General features: G+C 32.1%; 1 protein-coding gene across 1 annotated transcript in view; it reads left to right on the top strand.

Annotated features, from left to right (window-relative positions):
• The first annotated feature begins 17,089 nt into the window (after positions 1 to 17,089).
• LOC123696304 overlaps positions 17,090 to 23,179 on the top strand; it is an 81,777-nt gene continuing 75,687 nt past the window's right edge. Inside the window, exon 1 of the mRNA XM_045642412.1 lies at positions 17,090 to 17,302. The gene's annotated coding sequence lies outside the window, so the exon portion shown is untranslated. The remainder of the gene's footprint in view (positions 17,303 to 23,179) is intronic.

The following is a 23,179-nucleotide window of genomic DNA, read 5'->3' as shown; positions in this document are numbered from 1 at the left end:
AACGGTCCAGCCGTATCGGGGAAGTTTAACTTCAAATACCGCGACACGAGAATTTTAATTTTTATACCATAGATATATGTGTAAGATATTTCTACCTTATTTTATCTCCTATTACTTCTTCAAGAATGACTGACCGCCTCCTTGGTACAGTGGTTGACGTGAGCGTAGCTCCGAGGGGTCCTGGGTTCGATTTCCGGTGGAGACGAAGAAAAAATAAAATGTCTCGGTCTGGTAGGACACAGAAGGCTGATCACCTACTTGTCCCTAAGGAAAATCGATCAGTGAAACAGATGTATAATGCGTCTGCCGCTTACCCCACTATAGGGGACTTGGGACTTTACACTTTTTCAAGAATATAGTTTTAAGTCTAGATTACTAGCTAGATTGAAACAGTAAAGCTAAGGTTGAATTTCTTTTGACAAGCTTATTCTATCCCCTTTTATCCGAGCTGACTTGTGTTATCTAAGAAAATAAGTTCACGATTTACTCACTTCAAGGGAATTGATTAAAATTGTGTATTATTTTGTCATGTTCTTTGCGTTTTAATCACCAATTTCAAATTATAATTATAAGTTTTAATATGGTTTTAATTATACTGTAAGAGTCAAGAGATCTGAAAACCAGCGTTGTTTGATATTCTCAAGTTTTGACAGCAATTATTAAGAGGCAGCCTTTTTACCTACCAAAAATAGGTACATAAGAAAGTAATGTATTTTTGAGTGGTTAATGGTTATTATACGAAAATATATGAATTTTTGATTTTCGTAACCTTTTACAAATGCCTTTGATATTTTAAAATTACCATCGATTGTGAATGCCAGTTTTTATAGACACAAAATACAAAAATAAAATTATTTATTATTTTGTATGTCAGTGAAGTATAAAGGCATTTTAAAAGGTAGATCTATTTCTTATTTGTTCTATATATGTTTATTTTATCTATGGTTAGGGCTTGGTTGTATTGAAAATTGAGGAAATAAAGCAAACATTTAATATCACTTCAAAATAAACAAAGATCTTCGATTCTGTTTTCTGATACACATTTATTTAATTGAAATGTTCATATTTCACTATTTATATTGTTATCTTTCAACGACCGCCTCCTTGGTACAGTGGTTGACTCGTGAGCGTAGAACCGAGGGGTCCCGGGTTCGATTCCCTGAGGAGAAAAAAAAAATGTCTCGCTCTGGCAGTACACAGAAACAGCTGATCACCTATAACTAGTACATAAAGAAAAATCACAGTGAAACAGATGTATGCATAATGCATCTGCCCTTTACCCCACTAGGGGACACGAGACTTTATCTTTCACCATGATCCTTCCTCCAGAGACGAAATAGTCCAAAAACCTCAACTACAATTAAAACATAAATAATGTTTACAACTATTTAATAACAGCGTAATTACAAATTAAACGATGAATTAAACTGTATGAATTTCTATGGTTGACATGAGTCCCTGAGGCCTAATTTGTTTAACTAAGTTGTAATGACCACTGAGATGCTTTTTAACGTGTTGAGTTGTACATTGTAAACATAAAATAATAAACGATTAGGTACTTTTGGATGGTTTTTATTGTACTGTATTTTTCGTTGCATTTGTTGATATTCATGTATTTAGTGTTATTCAACAAAAATTAGAAGAGTAAGCACAGATTATATAATACTATATACAAGCTATCCACCCGCGGCTTCGCCCGCTTTGTCTAAAACCTATTAAATTATATACTAAAACCTTCCTCTTGAATCACTCTATCTTTAAAAAAAAACCGCATCAAAATCCTTTGCGTAGTTTTAAAGATTTAAGCATACATGGGGACATAGGGACAGAAAAGACGACTTTGTTTCATACTAGGTATGTAGTGATGTAATAGCATAGATGCAGCAGATCTTAATATTTTATGGTTCTGATTTCAGTTTCATTTTCATGAATATAAATAGTTATAATTTTAATTCGTTTCCCTTTTTTCAAGAGCTGCATTCAATTGCTGGGAAAAAAGTCTTTATGCATCGAATCGGTATGTTTTTTTTAATTTTTACAAACTTTTCATTCTATTTTCTGTTCCGTATGTTGTAACAGCTGTGACCATTATAATAAAACAAGGCCATGTTTAGCGCGCTTTTAAAGTCAGCATTTTTCTATACTTTCGTTAGTATTTTTATATTCAATTGGTGAAGTTAGGTATATTAAACTATACAAAATTATGTTAAGTATAAATTAATTGGGTGAAAAAATTAGGATGAGAATTAACTTAGTTATATGGAGCCATAAATACGCTGTTAATAATATCAGGACTTTCAGATACCTTTTTGAATTGAAATTCTTTGCGTGTTGAGAGTAAAATTTCAAGGTCTCGTCATGGCAATACCGTCACGTCATACGTAAGGCAACGATTTTGGTATCTTTGAATCTTGCTAAAGAAGTTTCACTTCTGACGCGCGTAGGTGACTTAACATAATAGACATTCACCATGGCGAATGAAGAGAAGCTATTCCTTGTTTTTATTATAAACTGTATAGGTCCTTTATATGTATTTCGAAAAAATATGACGCAGGTAAGACTTAACAAATGTACAGTTTCAATTTAAGGATATAAATAATTACATGTTCCAAATAGCCGTATTTCATAACTTTTAACCTGTAATTACACTAAGAGGTACATTTATTACAACCCTAAAGTTTCACCCTTTATGATATACTACATTTATTGTGCCATTCGGTTTTATTATTAAAGGGTGAACATTACAACGATTGAACTTTTATAGTTTTCTAATGGATTATGTCAATTTTTATTGTTAGCTATTACACAATAGAGTATTATAATCATTGGTGATAAAACTTTGATAAAATGATAACATGAAATTCGTCATTATTTCTTTATGGTAGGTAGGTACCTATGAATAAAACGAACGCTTAAAAGCAATGTAACACAACAATATTAAAAAAAATATGGTAACGTGTAATATAGATGAACATTTTTATTTAATTTAAATAAGGGGGAAAATCTTTCAATAATTAAACAATAAGGGTGCTTTTCCATCAGAGATGTGCTATGCAGCTACGCCACGAAAATGAATTAGGTATGCTGTGAAACTACGTGACCATTGCAACTGATACTGTAGCTTCGCGACTAAATTCATAAGAAACAAAAGGAGACTTAGAACTAGCCAGATAAATTATGATAAAACACTCTACCTTTTATTATCTACATAAAACTTAAAAGCATAAAATATGAAGGCAATATACAGTCATTCGTCACATTCACAATTGGTCGGGTTATACCTTTGTTTACTATTTGCTATCAACTCAAAGCTATTCGGTCTCACGTCCGTCGATTGAATTTTTCCTCATTCCTTTGTTTAGAAAAGTTTAACTTTTAAATTTCCTAAAGGTTTCGTCTATTTACTTTTCATCTTGACTCCCATTTCATTATAATTTATGCCTTAGGGCATTCAGTTTGAATAAATTCGTTTAAGAACCGGATAGAATATGATTAAGTTTTGTTATAATATGTAGAGTAATACCTACAATGGGACTTTTTTCACCATTAACATTAATAAACATTTAAGAGACATGATTTTTATTACATATTGTTTAATCGATTTGTACATTTAGGGCGCTTTTCCACTTATAATATGCGAAGATTGGGAGCGATATGATTGTTTATTTTTAAACACATTCCTCGCTACACATCGTCGCACATTACCTATTGGTGGAAAAGCAACCTAAAAAACCTCTAATAAAACACACCTACGCAGCACTTGACTGGCCGGTTGGCGTGGTTGGTAGTGGCCCTGCCTTCGAAGCCACTGGTCGTGGGTTCGATTCCCACCCGGGGCAAATATTTGTGTGATGGACATAAATATTTGCTCTGTGTCTGGGTGTTAATTATATAAGTATTTATTTAAAATTATATATGTATGTTTATCAGCCATCTGGTTTCCATAACACAAGCGAAAGCTTAGTATGGGATCAGATCGTGCCGTGTGCGAAAATTGTCCTGAATATTTATTATTAATATTACTTAAACAAATTATTAGGTCCCTAATATACATAGTACATACATTTCCGTAAATCCCAAACATCGTACATCGTCGCGGTTTAACAATACGACGATATCGTTGCATGTATGTTGCATAGTTTAGGAACAGGGAACAGTCAACTGTTCAAATATTGTCAAAGTTTAGGAATCCTTGTACTTTCGCTACAATATCGTTGTTCACCTGCTTTCCTATTTGAATGTCTGCAGTTTGTGAATGTTTTAAAGCAATTGAGATTTATTCTATCTCGTTTTGTAGTTGAATGTGATGTATTTATTTGAGAAACTCTATATCATATATTAAATAAAATAACTATGTTATAGTACTAGTATATTATTATATTATCTGTGGTTTTAGTATCGTTAAATTATGCGTTTTCTGGTAATGAAATATATACATATATATAAACTCATATATCATAATTGTCTTTGTATAGTTATCATGATTAATAATCTATAATGCCACGCAGAGAGCCTATGAGGAGGAGATATCATGGAGTAAGTTATTTTTGAATCTTGCGAAGGCGTTTCACTTCTGACACGTATACTCGGCACACACGCTCTTTATATACTCCGAAAATTTTAAAATGTAGTAAAGTTACATTCAAAATGTATACAAAAAACTTCTCTCTTTTTGTAAAGCCACCAACGCGCTTGATTTTATTTTAACACAGTTACAAAACGGCCTAAAACCTTCGCTAACTTTTTAAACGTTCAAACAAAAAAAAAGTATTAACTATTTACACTATTGGCAACCCCAAATTGCTTATTGTATCTTTATTTTAGTACAGAACACTTTTTATCCGACTGCGAAAGATGGAGGGTTGTGTTTTTCGAGTGTATGTATGTTCTTTGGCACGCCCTACCTCCGAAACTGTTGGACGGATTTTGTTTTATAAGCCAAGGTGTCGTTGCAACCATCAGAATTGTGATAATTATATAGGCTACATAAACTAGCAGTCAGGTTTTTTTGTTTGAATAATTATAAAGTTCTTGTCCAATTTTAGTTTTAAGTTCTTTTTGCTCTATTTTTTCATTTGTTTAGTTTTAAGTCCTTGCTTTTCTATTATATATATGTAATATGTTTATCAGCCGTCTGGTTTCTATAACACAAGCGAAAGTATGTGATCAGTTCGTGCCGTGTGTGAAAATTGTCCTGAAATATTTATTTATTTATTTGATTTCTTGTAGAATAAGCTTTTTTTTCTTTCAATTAAAATGTATTCCATCTTGTATAAGTCACAAAGACAGTTAAAAATTCATCCGGCTCTTTGCATTAAAACAAACCAAGATACGCCTATTTTCGTCAAAAGCGTTTCTCTGGTGTCAAGGTTGGGTATATTGATGTCAAATAAAACTAAGCTGCCTCTCCACTGCTGAAAGGTTAGAATTCAATATCTGATACAGTGTTTGGAAATAGCCTTATTTGTAGGTTAAATATTGCCTGAGTTTATAAATTTCGAAGGGATATTATAGTGTAAGGGAAATTGAGTTTCTTTGAAGAGTGATATCTTGTAGGATCATACTATTTTAATTTAAGGTAGAGTCGTGTTTTGCTCTAGTTATGTGCTCGTACGAGAACCATATTTGTGAGGATCGTAGATACCATAGATATCACAGATAAAAAATATCAATATTTTAAGTAAAAAAAAATTATGACTGAAATTAAAAAGAGAAAATTTATAAAACATTACATGCTATAGCATTTTGCCAGTTGATTTCTGGCTTATATTATACTATGGCACTAATGTTCGGGATAATTAAGTCGAAAACCAGCAGAAGCTAAAAGTAATATGAAGTAAATGTACTTTCTAATTGATAGCCATGAAAGTCTTGATATATAGGGCTGCTGTCTTTATTTGACGCTCCCGGGCTCATCCTCGCCATTATGTTGATTCGTATTATATTTCACATATGGCGATTTGTGTTAGGTGATGTATAACTTCTGTTTAATTAAATTAGAAGTCATTATTTTTATTACGTTGTTGTACCTAATGGTATCCTCATAGGAGGCCCGTGTCCCAGCAGTGGGAACGTATAATATGGGCTGATGATGATGATGATGATGATGACCTAATGGTATGTGCCAATAAGGTACAATAGGGCATTCAAAAATTTTACGTTAATGTGTTGCAAATTGATTATCAAATATAGAATAAATATATTAATTTACATTTCTATGATATATCTTCTTAATATATATAAATCTCGTGTCACAATGTTTGTCCTCAATGGTCTCCTAAACCACAATAAAATTCGCACATCATGTGCAGTTCGATCCAACTTGAGAGATAGGATAGTTTAAATCTCAAATCGTTTTAGAGAAAGCGGGCGAAGCCGCGGGCGGTAAGCTAGTAAATTAATATAGATTTCGATTAATAATTATTCAGCTTACATTTAAATTTATTGGTAACAGCCCTAGCCTACATGTGAAAAAAAGGAAAAACTCGAAGTTTACAAGTTTTTTGGATAGTCTGTGATAAAGTGTGATTTAATTTGTCAGAACCATATGTCGGTTTTAGTGAAGTAGATTGCGGAAAAGCGAACTCGGTCCAATCATAATTTATAACCTAGTAGCAGCCCTACGTTCCAGCGAACATATACGCCAATAACTTTAAAATTATAGACTTGACAGCTGCGTGTAATATCTTAAACCCTATCATAAGTTATAACTCCCAATGCGTATAACATTGTTTAAAATTATAGCTTAAATTAAAAACCGGCACTATAATTCTGGTCAAATTTCATCACAGGGTTGGTCCGGCGTTGTCCTTGCTCCATAATATATTGATACTAGCTGTGCCGCGCGGTTTCACTTGTGGATGAACCCACTTGAAAATTTATTTATTTCGAGCTCATGTGTTATTCTGATGTATCTATACTAATATTATAAAGCTGAAGAGTTCGAGCTCAGGAAATACTGGTACGATTTCAAAAATTCTTTCGGTGTTAGATAGCCCATTTATCGAAGAAGGCTAGGCTATCATTACGCTACGCGGGTGAAACCGCGAAGCGCAGCTATAGTAACCTATATTACTGTAAAGTGTAAAGTTTCATTCAAATCCGTCGAATAGTTTTTTCGTGAAAGAGTACCAACACACATCCATTCTCACAAACTTTATCATTTATAATATTAGAAGGATAGTAGGATATGATCACGATTGAAATATTCTGACACGCTCTGGCGTGCTATTGATCGTTTTTGACCCGGGAATTTGGACTCGGCGTCGAGGGTCGTGCCGTTTCTGAGTTTCAACTTTATAGTGACAAAACTCCTATGTTAAGTTTAATTAATGTTTTGATCCATTGGGATGTGATTGCGGGTAGTTTGTTTTAGTCTGTTTGAGCGATTAGAGTTATCAGTGAAAATTTTCCCCTTCCTTAAGTTGTAAGTTGATATAGATATGTATGTATACTTATTTATATTCTGGGGTTGCACTTCTAACACATATATATAAAGCATGGGAAAACTCAAAAAATGCTCTGGGGATATTTTGTGACCTCTCCAAGGCATTTGACTGCGTTGAACATTGTACTTTGTTACGTAAACTTAATCACTATGGAATTAAAGGAAAAGCACAGAACCTCATAGCGTCATACCTGCATGATAGGATACAGACTGTAGTTGTTAATGGAGAACGTTCTAGCGGTGCGTCAATTAACATTGGTGTTCCACAGGGGTCAATTTTAGGTCCCTTCTTGTTCTTGGTATATATCAATGATCTTCCCTATTATTTGCAGGATAGGTGTGAAATAGTTCTGTTTGCAGATGATACCTCATTAATTTTTAATGTGGATAGGCATGACCCAAATGTTGACGAAGTGAACAGTGCTCTTTTACACATATCTGAATGGTTTAATGCCAATAATTTATTATTAAATGCCAAAAAAACCACTTGTGTTGAATTTTTACTTCCTAACGTAAAAAAGTTGAACAGAGATATTACCTTGAACGGGGAGGTATTGCATCCTACTGAGTCTACTGTATTTCTAGGGTTAACATTGGACGAGAAACTACAGTGGGGAGCCCATGTCAACACCGCTGCAGGTAAGCTCAGTTCAGCTGCATATGCAGTCCGAAAAATAAGGCAACTCACCGATGAAGATACGGCTAGACTGGTTTATTTCAGCTACTTTCATAGCATTATGTCCTATGGAATTCTACTGTGGGGCAGGGCTGCAGATATAGAAACTATATTTATCTTACAGAAAAGAGCCATTCGCTCTATATATAATTTACGTGCTCGGGATTCACTAAGAGATCATTTTAAGAATACTGGTATCCTTACTGTACCATCACAGTATATATTTAATAATATTTTGCATGTACACAAAAGCTCCGACTTACACACAAGAGTAGGAGATAGACACGATTATGGCACAAGGAACAGGAATAGAATTGAAATGCCATTTTTCCGATTAGCTAAAGTTAAAAATTCATTTATGGGTCAAGGTATACGCTTTTACAATAGAATTCCTCACAATATTAAAGAGTTTAGTAGTTCTAAATTTAAAACTTATATAAAAAATGTATTAGTTCAGAGAGCGTACTACAATATTCAGGAATATATGGACGATAAAAACCCATGGAGGGTTGTCGCGTAAAAACCACAAGACAGTTCATTGGCATATTATGATATATTATGTAGTTAGATATAAGTTTCATATATTGTAATATTTACATGATTTTAAAAGAGCAACTATGGAGTTTCTTGCCGATTCTTCTCCATAGATCACTGCTTTCCGAATCGGTGGTAAATGTTAAAATAATTATGTAATGACGATTCGAAAGTGCTACTAAATAGTAGTCTAATTGAATAAATGAATGTTTGAGTTTGAGTTTGAGTTTGAGTATATATGGATCTATATTTAATCGGTGTGCGATTAAATAGCATTAATTATGACGTTAATTTTTCTCTTCCTTTAATTGATATAAAATAACAATTTTTAACTTAACTCGAACTAAAAAGTACTCTACGTAAAGTGTTACTTATAAAGTACTATATAATGTACTTTAAAAGTACGATATATACCGTAAGTGCATATTCAATATCGTCTAGTCAATCGTAGTAGTCAATTATATCTGTGAACACCACGCAGGCTTCTAAGTTTATTATACGATACAGTCATTAAGCATAATGTGTGTAGTTAAGGTATTTGTTTGTCACTTAGGAATGTATTCGGTGAAAGAGGTTGTTTTCGGTAATTATAAAGTTAACGATATAAGGAAGAATATTAATGGTAAAGACGATAAGATAAGATCTAAAGGGTCGGTAGAGTTTTGAGAACATGCTTTGATTAATCAGCTTTTCAACTTATTATGAGCTACAAGCACAGTATAACAATATTAAAATATATTGTAATAGATACTGTGCTACAAGTATGACTTTGCACTTAATATTATTTATGACACACCATGTTATTTAACACCATGTTAAGAATATGCATTTATTTAATTGTCTACTTTTACATTATAATTTTGTTAGTTTATGTAAATGTTTTTGGATTATATTCTGTAACTGTGCCTTCTATCTATACTAATATTATACAGAGGAAAGGTTTGTAATTATGTATGTATGTATGGTTTTCACGCATAAACTACTGAACCGATTTCAATGAAATTTAGCACACATGTAGAGGGTTTCTTTGAAAACGCGGGCGAAGCCGTGGGCGGCTAGTCTTATACAATAAAAATGAATCGCAAAATGTGTTGGTAAGCGCATAACTCGAGAACGGCTGAACCGATTTCGTTAATTCTTTTTTTATAATATTCCTTGAAGTACGAGGATGGTTCTTATGGAGAGAAAACGTAAACATGTACCACGGGCGAAGCCGGGGCGGACCACTAGTAATTAAATAAATATATCTTAGATTAAATATTGTTTTATAACCATTCGATATAATGTAGAAAAGACTTACTAATGTAATAAACCTTTTTTTAATCAAAATCAAAAGGTGGGTTTATGTTAGATTTACAGAGGCAAAGAGAATCGATTTATGTGATTCTTTTCGGATAAAGATTCTTATTTGACGTAGGGATTGTCCCAGAAAATTTACGATTCCTTTGACACGGATTTGGGCCTAATTCTATTGACAAAAACTCCTATAATTCCATTAAATTACCAAAGACAGAAGCCTCAGAGAAGATCTAATTATTTATTAATTGCTCACATCAAAGACAAAATAATGCTCAGAATTCCCAACTAGCTTTGAAGAGAGGGTTTCAGACAAGGCCGTATATAGCTGTATAATAGTTTGTTTATTATAAATTATATTATAGAGATGAATTTATTCATAGAAATTTAATATAAAATCTTGCTTGGAAGCTATTGCTTTTACGCAATAACACCGCTTTTTCGTATGTATGTACTTTCGTATTATTTTCTATATTAAATGATATTTTTTCCACTTTTAGTATATTTCTTCAATTTTACAACTAATAATAAATAAATCTTGTTTAGGATAGGACTGTATTAGGTTAAACTGTGATGAAAAGTACACTGCTTACAGCGTTTTATGTGAACCTTAAAATTAATAAAGTTCCTGAAACAGCAAACGTGTACATGGTCACGTTTGCGCAATTACTTTAGGCAACGTTATCTACGTACCGTATTTTGATTATAACATTTTTAGTATTATTATGAATTACATTTTAAATTATTTTATATTTTACTAAAACATCGTAATTTAACTATCTATGTTTTAAGTAACTTGAAAATACCTATCTATGTTTTTATTAATCACATAAAAAACTACTCGATTGAATAATTGTATATTGTACTAGGTTTCCGCCCGCGGCTTCGCCCGCGCAGTCACAGAAAAACCCGCATAGTACCCGTTCCCGTGGGATTTCCGGGATTGCGTTATTTTCCCGGGATAAAAAGTAGCCTATGTCCTTTCTCGGGTATCAAAATATCTTCATACCAAATTTCATGAAATTTGGTTCAGTAGTTTAGGCGTGATTGAGTAACAGACAGACAGACAGTTACATTCGCATTTATAATATTAGTATGGATTATTGTATAGTGTTTGTTTTGTACATATAAATACTTTCAAGTAGTTTAGGAAATTGAATGTTTTTAACCTTATATTTTTCTAACCCCGGATCAGAAGTAGAGATTAGCTACTTGAACACAATTCTTTAAGCACCGATGAAAAAGATTAATAGTGATATATCGTAGGTATCCATGAGTAGCAACTTTTAAACGATTGAACTTAGCAGTTTTCAATAAGACTGTTAAAAGCATTTTTTTGAGGAAATAGGAAAAACTTCTTGGATATTACGCTCTCATTGAAACTTGTGTTTATAATCTAGCTAAGTATTAAAAAATTTGGGTTTAAATTTAGTCATAGTACCTTTTTACTGATTCTTTTTCCTATATCCCAAGGTTGCCTGGAAGAAATAGCTTTTAAGCGATAAGGCCGCCAAATTGTACATTTATTTTAAGTTACATATCGCTTCTGTAAATTTTGTTCTTGTGTGCATTGTACAATAAAGTGTTTTCTATTCTATTTTCTATTCTAGTAGCAATTTTATACTATTAACTTCCATTTTAAATTAATATTCATTAATAACATTTTCATATTATCAAATCCTATATTCTGGTAGGTTACGTCGTACGGTCAACTATAAAAAGTTTATCGATACTAAAAATGCCGTTATATTTCTCTCATAAGTTACTCACGGCGAAAGATTTTTACGTTCCTACGGGAGTGTTATTTTGTATGAAAGAAATTGCGGAAATAGGACGTTGGCTATTATAAATAAATTATTTTTTAGGGTCCGAAGTCGGAGGCGTGGAATGAAAGATGAATCCCAAAGGATAATTTTACTGCAGGTACGTTTAGGAATCTTGTTTTGAGGAATTGGAAATGTAAACAATGTTTTAACAGTGAACTTACATTGTGCATGCTTTATAGAATAATATATGTATTGAACGATCTTGATTTATGTACATACTATTTCAATACTGCTTTTAATCCATTATTCCACAACGCCGTACAAAAATCATGGAGACAAAGGGAAAATCTCTACCTGTACTTTCGAATTCTCATCTGCACTCAGTTGGACAGCTTACAAGTGACGGCATAGTGCTGAATCTTATTATTTATTAACCGACTTCAAAAAAAAGGAGGAGGTTATCAATTCGGCCGGTATTTTTTTTTTTTTTATGTTTGTACACCGATTACACCGAGGTTTCTGAACCGATTTACGTGATTCTTTTTTTGTTCGATGCGGGATGGTGTCGAATTGGTCCCATAAAAATTTTATTCGAATAGGCCCAGTAGTTTTTATTTTATGAGCATTTTTGTCTGTAGGTATTTGTAAATTTTGCAAGTGCAAGTTTGAAGTCGGTTGTTTTTAACGCAGTTATCACTTGTGCTCTTATATCGTTCTAGATAGGTCACCTGGTGTTCCAAATGACCCATAACTTTTTCAACATGGGCCTGTAGTATATTTAACTCTACGCGTCTCCTGCTAAACTTGAATTTGTTGCACTATTAACATTATCGATTTTTATGCCATACATCGAAATTTAATTTTCAAATTAAATCCTTATCCTTTCAGATGTTTTAATCTGTTCTTCAATAAAAAACTGGATATCACAGAGACTCCACGAACTCGGCCAAGTACTTATTCTTCTTTAGAGAAACCTGAGAAGTAGCTGTGAAAAAATATTTCATTTATTATTGTTTGCAGTGTAATCAAAACACGAAAGAATCTGAGCAATTCAATATGTGTTTACACAATTCTTGAGTTCAGTGTCTTCGTATAATTGCCAAAGGCATTATACTAAAAATTAACTGCGTTAAAAACAACCGACTTCAAAAACGGAAAAGTAAAAAATAAAAAAGATTTGATATTATTAATTACTACATATTATTTAGATGTGCTATTTATTAAATAGGTTTGATGTCGGTGCACGGGCTTAATACTAAGTGCTTAGTGTTTGGCACCGACTTCAAACCTATTTAATAAATAGCACATCTAAATAATATGTAGTAATTAATAATATCAAATCTTTTTTATTTTTTACTTTTCCGTTTTTGAAGTCGGTTGTTTTTAACGCAGTTAATTTTATTTAATACTTTTTAGTGTAATTTTCAACACAAATCAAACGAGCCCAAACTCGATAAAGTTGAGTCAATATATTACTGAGTTCCTATGGCCACCTTCCGATTCCATCATCAAATCAGCTCTATGTCATGATAATGTTTCATCGCTATCCAATTTACACACTTATTCAAAATTTCAGCTCAATCGGTTACCGGGAAGTGAATCAAAGTTACTTGCTACATTCCAATTAAGTCATCGAGTACAGACAAAAATGCTCATAAAATAAAAACTACTGGGCCTAGCCGAATAAAATTTTTATGGGACCAATTCGACACCATCCTGCATCGAACAAAAAAAGAATCACGTAAATCGGTTCAGAAACCTCGGAGTAATCGGTGTACATACATAAAAAAAAAAAAAAAAAAAAAAAAATATACCGGCCGAATTGATAACCTCCTCCTTTTTTTTGAAGTCGGTTAAAAAGAAATGATGGTTGAGATTCTGCGACACGCTTACACTTAATTAAAGAAATAATTTCTTTTTAGCACTCCGACTTTGCGGAGTTACGAAAGTTTTGCGGGGAACTCGTATAAATTTTGTTGATGAAAGCGTGTTGTGAAGGAAAATATTGGACAAATAAAGGGTACCTTTGCTTTTGTGTGTATGAATTGGGAAATATGATGGAATGGTGAAACTTCCTCTGTTATGTACTGGCCGCTTTGAGATTAGGGTTAAGTATCTGCTGTATAATAAACCAGTTTTATACATGGTTTTAGTTTGATAAGTCTTGTGTTGTATTTACTTATATTATAGTGTAAAAAAATATGCTGTCTTAATATCCTACTCTTCCATAAATGTATCTAATATTTTGGAAGAATTATATATTCATATTGTCAGATTTATCTTTTGCGAAAAATCTTGATACAGAAAACTAGTAACGCTTACGGTTTAAAACTTTTTATAGAATAAAACTAGGTTTATGTAGAGTGGTCGCGGAAGAATTCCAACCAATACCCGCGGCCCCATCATTAAAGTGGCTCGACGGAACACTATGGGGTTTTAATCAGTAAGAATCCGACATAACCCACGGCTCCTTCCCCGGGGGCCGTGAACATCTTTGGAAGATTTCCCCACTAAAAAAAAAATACAGGTTTATGTAGAGTCCTAATCTATAGCTTTTTTGTTCAAATTGAATTCATTAACTCCTATAGTTACGTAAATTATTATTCTGCATAACATCAAAAGTTAGCAGACAAAAAGTTTGGCAATTTGATGAACTCAGTGTCTATGGATTCTACGTTTATCGGATGGTGTTGATTAACGTTTTTGTATATGTTTCTATTGACTAATCAACATTGATTTTAAATAAAAAGTAAGATTATTATTTTCATTATTGGAATTAAGAATAAGGTTATTTTTATTAACTAATAATAATCAACATTGATTTTAAATAAAAGTAAGATTATTATTTTTATGATTTGAATTAAGAATAAGGTTATTTTAAAAGTTAAGTTTAAGGTAGTAAGTAATTGGTGTGTTCAAGGATAAGATTACCTAAGGTAGCATCAGTTGTTTTCGATGTGAAAATTAAATATCAATGTTGTGAAATTAAGTATATTGAGTACATTATATGCTAATTTGATAAGCATTAAAATATCTCACTGTGTCATAAATCATCTCCTATACAAGCTTAAGTATAGGAGTCTAAAATGTCACGATAAAGCAGTTACGTTAACGCATAAATTTTATATTGAGATCTTTAAAGTAATAAAGAGTGCTGTGGTAAATTATACTAATATTTTATAGGTATTATCAAGGATATTATTTAAGTAAGATGGTTTAGATAGGTTAAATGTTCTCCAGCGGCACATCAAACTGTGGCTAATTAGTTTTCTCTTTTTAGCTTACGATAATTTAATCATGCCATCTTACTTAGTGCCGTGTTACTCTGTATCGCAAATACTACTTAACCGATTACAATGAAATTTAGCACAAATGTAGAGGGTAACTTGGTGTAACACATAGGATAGGTTTTATCCCGGAAATCCTACGGGAACGGGAACTTTGCGAGTTTTTCTTTGAAAACGCGGGTGAAGCCGTGGGCGGAAAGCTAGTAGATCTAAAATACTTCAGCGAATGACGTAGGCTTCGTTTTGACGTGAAAACAAAACTTGAAGATTGTGAAATGGGTTATGGAAATTTGTATGGGAACGGTTGAGCAAGCGAAACCTTGTAATAAATATTATTAAAATATGAGAGGGTTCCGTCGTATTTTACAAGATTAACTCCATTTTTACTTTTACTGAGCTGTATAATGTATATTATTCGAATTGAGAATTTTTGATCTTCACAAAGGAAGTCATTTTAAATATTTATCTTAACGATGCATTTGACGAGATTTTCTTAACTTTACTGTTTATTAATTTTATTACCAAATGCAAACAAAAATCATCATTATAACGAGTAAAAAGTTTTTTAAGTGTTTTTCAGGTTTCAGTTCGATGTTTGTTTCGAGTTAGAAGGCACGTGTCGTTAAAAATGGACAATAATTTTGTACGAATAAAAGTTGAACCGAAAACATTTCATACTTGACCAGTCTCCGCTGTGACAAAGCTTTGTGTCGGGTTTTACTTTTATTCTACAAAATATCTTTCTGTTACAGTTTTGTATCACTTTTTTGACGTTGTATTCAATAAAACAAGTTTGTGTATTGGCCAAAGAAAACTATTTGATAAATTTTTGTTTCTGAGAAATTTGGATTAATGTTTTCGACGTTTTCTAGAAGATGAATTGTCGTTGATATAAATTCATTATTTTAGATTTTAATTTTGATATCTAGAGTTTATAACTCTTAGAAATAACTTGACTACAATGGGTAAAGTTTAAAATTTTAAAATTGTTATATGTCTTAGAATTAAAAGAGAGAAAATATGTTTGTATGTTCTTTTAAAATACGATTTGTTTCAATAATGAATATTCTTCTGCATAAAGATTTTAAGTTTTTCTCACGTCTACTTTTGATTGCTTCTACAATTTACCAATTGTAACATACGTATCACACCCAGCAAAAATGGAACGTATTTCAGTTTATAAAATACTAGCTTACCGCCCGTGGCTATGCCCGCTTTGTCTTAAACCTAATAAATTATAGAGCTTCCACTTGAATCACTCTATCTATTAAAAAAACCGCATCAAAATCCGTTGCGTAGTTTTAAAGATTTAAGCATACAAAGGGACATAGGGACAGAGAAAGCGACTTTGTTTTATACTATGTAGTGATTTATTAAACTCATGTGAATAATTTTATTTAGTTTAGAACATAAGAATATAAGTATGTATGCGGAGAAAAGCAGGCGGTTGAAAATCTAATCTTAGAAAACATTTTTGATATGGGTATGAAATGTTATTTTCCATTTTGTATACAAAATAAAAGGATAATATAAATTTGTTTCCTTCAAAACACTTTTACAAACCTTCAATGTTTGCCGTTTTCGGATAATGTTATTTCCCATTGAAATAATGCTAAATGTAGCGAAGTGTTCTTCAAAAGGTTATTAGCTAAAACAGTATACCTACAACAAAAAGGTTATTAAAAATTTATGTGTTAAAATTATGTGTTTAGGAGAGCACAATTTTAATTAAAAAGAGTCATATTACGCTGTTTTTAATTACTGGTAAAACGCAAAAATTCTACCCAAAGCATTATTTGTTCATGTTATACAAATAATGTATCCTAACATAGCGTACATTTGGCATATTTCCATACACCAAATGTGTATTTAATAATAACAAATGGCTACTTAAGACTTAAGCGTGCTCTGTTATAGGGCGGAAATTCGTTACGCTAATAAAAAATTCACTTTCAACAAGTAAGCCATTGCGTATATCTCTATACTATACGCATAATGTTTGCTCGACCAAGTTCCTCGCCCGGAGGCTGACTCCATTCATTCTACGTCAGTTTTGCTCAGACTCCCACGGCAGGCGCACGTGTTTGCGGCGTTCGCAAAATTTAATGAAATGCTGTTGTTTTACCATAAAGTATTAATTAAAATAGCTCTCAAAACACGCGGCGTACCATTAAATTAATGAATATTCGGTCTAAAATGTGGAATATACATTATTCGAACGCTTTATGGGCGTAAAGTTTTGAAAATAGTGTCCTTGGTTCAAATCGTTTTGCTGTTTACAAATGTGAACATCTGAGTAAGTATTTTTGTGGTACGTTAGTAGGTAGTCCTTAGTAATTTATGGCCAATCGAATTAATGATTTCATTTACCTTTGCCATTGATTGGGCTTATTTGATTTGGTGTAGTAGTTTGGTGTTCTATTTATAAGATGTAGGTTATTTTCGTTTGTAACAGTTTGAGAAAGCGGGTTTTTGAACGGCGTTTAAGCGTCTGCAATTTTTAGCTGAATGTGAATCCGTTTAATATTTAAAAAGCTTTGTGAGGGGAAAAAAGATCGGTGTGTCGTCGCTTTGCGTTTTTTTTGTATGGAAATTGTTGTAATGTTGAATGAAAATATATTTATGCTATTATTGTAAGTGAAAAAACAAGAAGTGGTTATACTACAATTTCAAAAATGTTTGAGCTGAAGAGTTTCATAATTATTTTATAATTTAAGAATGATTAGTTTAGTATAATTAGTTTGTTAAAATTAAGCTTTTATTGTTTGATAATAAATCACGTTTGATAAATTGTATGTTGAAATTGTATCTAATTTTATAAACTTTGGAAGTTAATTATCGGTTTCCCGAGAGACAGGGAGAACTGTGAGGCGTGGCTTGTATGTGCTATGAATTGTTATTGCAATTTGATGACGTGAACATTTGCTATTGCTAGCGACCGGAACGTTAACTCGAAATAGGTACCCAATGTATAATATTTCATGTTTATTTTGACACAAAATTCGAGTAATGTGTTTACCTTTTTATGTTATAGCCTTTTTACGCTATTTAAAAATGCTCTCAGAGCGATCTTATACCGTAAGTATATCAAAATAAGCGTTCTAATTGATTCACATAGACAGCCAATTAAAGCGATTGGTTTTATAAACAAACGTGTGTTGTACAATTAATAACAATTTTTAATTAATGGAAGATGAAAAATAAAAATAATAGCAATAATTATTTCTTAGAAATTCATATTATTAACCCCTTAATGTTATACAAGAATACCTTTTCATTGATAAGAAATATAACAATCATGTCTGCGAGCTACACACGAGTTTGCACGGAAGTCGGAGATATTACCGCTAAGTCATCTTTTAGAAACAACCACAAGAGAAATTGATTAGAAACTATAATACAAACATTTACAGCTACGGAGCTACGCGGCTACGAGCTACGAGCTACGCGATCGCCTACAATGATCTACCGGCTCTATCAACTTATTAATCCCTGAGATATCCTTAAATTAAAGTGATAAAGTCTGCTGAAATTTTGTAATACTTTGTTCTTATAAAAGTCTCTTCAAACATCATTTTTTTTCGCAACCATGTTTCGAAATCAGATAAAGGGAAAAGAAAATTTCTTTGCCGTTTCGTAATTGGTTGTTAGAACGGAATTTTAAGGCTTCTTTCGCAACCTTTTTTGCAATCCGTCCATTATTTAGTCTTTGTGAGAAAATGGAACCTCAAATGATAAGAACCCTTATCGGTACGTTTCGCCCGCCAGTCTGTCATGACCATTTATTTCAAGGCTTGCTAGATGGCATTATATTTCATAATTTAGGGATAAGATAATTCCAACCTTAAGATAGTGTGTTGTTCTTAACATGTCTTGACAAATAGCAAATGACTTACCATATATTAAACGACACGACCATAACAAGAACATTCACAACCTTATTTTCGTGTTCAAAAGGCAATAGGCATTATTTAGAAAACAGAGTGAAACAGGAAGGTTGGGATATGGGTCGGGATCCTTTATACAGTGTTTGAAACGTGACGACACATGTACCAAATTGCTGGTTGCTATTATAACGTCAATCAAGAGTAAGGTAGCCTCCTTGGTGTTCACGTGACTCAAATCGTGACGAAGCATCATATCAGAGGATTTGGGAGGTAAAAGGAAGAGCATTTCTGACGTTGATTGGAATGCGCAATTTGTTTTACAGAAAATAATATTTGATGTTCGTTTGGGGTTGTGTTTAGCGAGCATAAGCTTTATTAAAAATGTGGAATGATTTTTGTTCATTGACACATAACTAACAAATTGAATTTGTTGAAATTTTAAAATATAATGTGTAGAATTGAGTTAAGACTACTTTTTGAGATACAATGCCAACATGGTAACTTCATCACTAAGATCATCACTACATAGTATAAAACAAAGTCGCTTTCTCTGTCCCTATGTTCCTTTGTATGCTTAAATCTTTAAAACTTGGCAACGGATTTTGATGCGGTTTTTTTAATAGATAGAGTGATTCAAGAGGAAGGTTTTAGTATATAATTTATAGGGTTTTAGCCGCGGGCGGTAAGCTAGTATTATACATGTTATCTAGATCAACGTTTATTTAATTATTATACTTTCCAGAGTCAATCTTAACTTGAAAATCGATTTTTTCGCTATCAAAATTAATAGTAAAACATCAAATACTATTTATACAATAATATGATTCATCGCCAGCCCTAGAAATGTAACTGTAAGTTCAATTCAAGCATAAATTTTATACAAGGCATTCTGCCAGTTCAGCTTTGATAAAGCTCTCTAGTTTGAAGCAGAAATTTAATCTTAATTAAGTTAAAGTTATTTCAATGACTGCCCCATTATATAGGGGCAAGTATTTAATAACTTAGTTCTAAAGAGCTAATCACTATAGGGAATTGCTTATATCTATTTATAGACATTGTTTACTTGCATGATTTTATTGTCTTACAAACAGAAGCAATATCTCTATTTAAAGTAAATATCGTTAATCTATATATTATTTTCTGGTATCGCTTAAAAATACTCATTTAAAAAAGTTTAAATCCGATTTATTCATTATATTATTTTCCCGTCGTTTCGCACACTTTGCAGCGAGCGTGGTCACGGGAAGACCGTTTCCCCAAACATACAAATTAATAAAATGAATAAATCGCGTTATAAATCCGTTAAAAATCTTTAATTTCTCAATGTATCGCGTAAAATCAAATACTAGAAAATACTAAGTTTGCAATAAAGATTTTCTTTGTAACGTATAATGATATCACATGTTAGAGACAAAAATACAAATATATAAAAATCCTCATTTATGCGGGTGCGTAAAAATCATATCCTTACTCTCATTATAAATACAAAAGTAACACTGTCCGTCTGTTATGATTTCACGTTAAAACCTCTGAAGGGATTTATGTAAATTTTCATAAATTGATAAAACATTCATTTGTGATATAAGATACTTTTTGTGGCAAAAAATATCAAATGAAGGAAAAGAGAAATAGCAAACAATGCCGGAGGGGTAATAAGTTAATCCATACTAATATAATAAATGCGAAAGTAACTCTGTCTGTCTGTCTGTTACTCAATCACGCCTAAACTACTAATTTGCATGAAATTTGGTATGGAGATATTTTGATACCCGAGAAAGGACATAGGCTACCTTTTATTGCGAAATATGTACCACGGGCGAAGCCGGGGCGGACCTCTAGTAATAATATAACATTGATTGTTTTCTTTACAATATGACATGTCGTAAATCACAGATAAAAAGAGTATCTAAATATATTGGTTAAAAAGTTCGTAATTGATTTTGAATGGCTTTCCCTTCATGCATTTGCATCATAGAGTATTTTCATGCAAATAAACCTATATTTAGACAATTACTATTCTGCAATTTAGGTGGAAATTGGACTATCGATCGATCGATCGAGTTCATTGCGTTTTTGGTATAGTTCTGAATTTTTAAAAACGGCCGACTTTTTTATAGGAAGTATTCCTTTTTCCAATATTTTTTGTCAAATAAAAAATGCTTTCTATGTTTTATGTAAGACTATATGCGTTGTATATATTTTTTATGCGTCCAGTTGATACCACCCGCTGTTTACTGTGACGAAGTTTGCACATTAATAACAAAAAAGTGAATCCTTTCTAATTTAAGTCTATCTATTTGTAAAATACCATTCAAAACCAACCAGCCGTTTAAGTATAATTAGGTCAAACATTATCGTAATAAATATAGCAGTATCGTAAATAAAACGAACTAATCTTATTCTGAAATTTACTCCAACATGTTACGAAGTTAAAAATTGCGTGTCACAGCATCTCGTAGCACATGTAGTAAATAACTCTACGATACGTCTACGATTTACGTTCGTAACGCCTACGTGCCGTAGCCGATCATGAGTTCCTGATCACGTCCGCTTTTATATTAGAACCTTTGACATCTTTCAATACCTATTAGTGTGAATATGCAAGAGATTAGAAGCCTTCTCATTGCTGAAGGTGGTAATTGTTCTTAGGAAATGTTAAAAGTGTGACTTTTCAGATTTGAAGTATTAATTATTTAGGCTTGAGGCTCTTTATTTTATTCCGTGGAGGCATCGAATGCTTCTTTCAGGTGATAGTTAAATCTACTTCAAGAGTATTTTTACAACAATTGGTGCTAATTTTCATAGTTGATCATTTTCTCTGTGTTCTAGAAAAAATACTTTACAATAGTTACATGTGCTGTTATATGATAGCATATGTATTGCAAAGTATTTCTTCACATGGTCAATATAATGATCGAGTTTCAAATAGGCTTTCATTCTATTCCTCTAGTCAATAGACTAATAGGGTCTTCAAAATAAATACGCGTCTCCTCAAATTCCCAATAAATCAAGTTAAATTCATGACACTTTAACGAGCGCCGTGACGTCACGTTTTATAATCAAATAGCCGGGATTCAGTGATAATTTGAATGAATTTTGCTAATCTGGTTTTCGTGAATGCTGACGGGAAGTTCGAATAAGGTCAACTTTTGGGTTCAAACGTGAAGGATCGGTCACTCGCTGGATACTTTTGTCGTGTGTTAATTGTTTTTTGCTTTATATAGGGTAATTATTTAAAAACAGGTACAAATGGGATTAACTCGATATTTGTCTTTTAAAATAGAGACTTTTGAAGATAAATACCTATATCAATATTTGGTCAAACATATTAAGTATGTAGCTAATGGTAAAATAAAAAACCAGCACAGAAACATTTTATACATGAATGCAAGAATTTCAATGTCGTATCCTAGATATTATTATATGTTCTATTATTTTTTTACATTTAATATTACAAGACAAAGTTATTTAAGGATTCATATTTTTTTTTTATTAAATAAGGTTGCTAATTAAAATAGCACCTTATACAAATTACAATCTAGCCTACAAGACTAATAAGTAATTTTATGTTAACCTAAACTTCTAAATAACTTATTCAGAGAGTGTCCATTGTCACTTGCTTAGTGTCTGTTAAGGGGAAGTAAGTCACTTTGCACGTGTGATTTGGTATACAGATAATTATTGTGTCACTGTTCACTTTTCACTTATCACTACACTAACTCAAAAGGATTAGTCCTTTTTAGTCTTTGCACTAGGTCCGTATAAAACTAAAAATATAAATGTAAAACATAAAGCGAACGTTGAAAACAAAAGGCCTTAAAATATATTTTATTTATGTCAAAATATTAATTGAAATAATTTTGACCTACTTAAAAGTATTCTTTAAATAGTGACACAGATTTACCCAAACTCGATTATATTAATATTGATGAATTCAGTACCAAATGTCCATAATAATTCCTAAATTCCACAAGCCTTATGCTAATGCCGTCGTGACTCTCAATTGAATATACATAATTGCTATTTGTATTGATTTGCGAATCAAAATAGATCTCCAAGTCGATGACATAATTTAAGATCGTGCTACAGTGATTGGTAGGTACTATAATATGTTATATTATATCTAATATTAGTAGAAATAGGATACATGTAAACGAACAAACTCAAAACCTACGGAAACGATATCAAAAATATGTCTTTATTGGGCGATGAAATAAGTAAAATTAAAAGGGTGTCAAACATGCGGTTAGTAACACAAAAAGAATCAATGATATATCAAAATCGAC

The sequence above is a fragment of the Colias croceus genome, chromosome 12, assembly GCF_905220415.1.
Source record: "Colias croceus chromosome 12, ilColCroc2.1".
In the NCBI taxonomy this organism is placed as follows: Eukaryota; Metazoa; Arthropoda; class Insecta; order Lepidoptera; family Pieridae; genus Colias; species Colias croceus.
The sequence above is the reverse complement of the archived record's forward strand: the minus strand, read 5'-3'. Positions and strand labels throughout refer to the sequence as shown.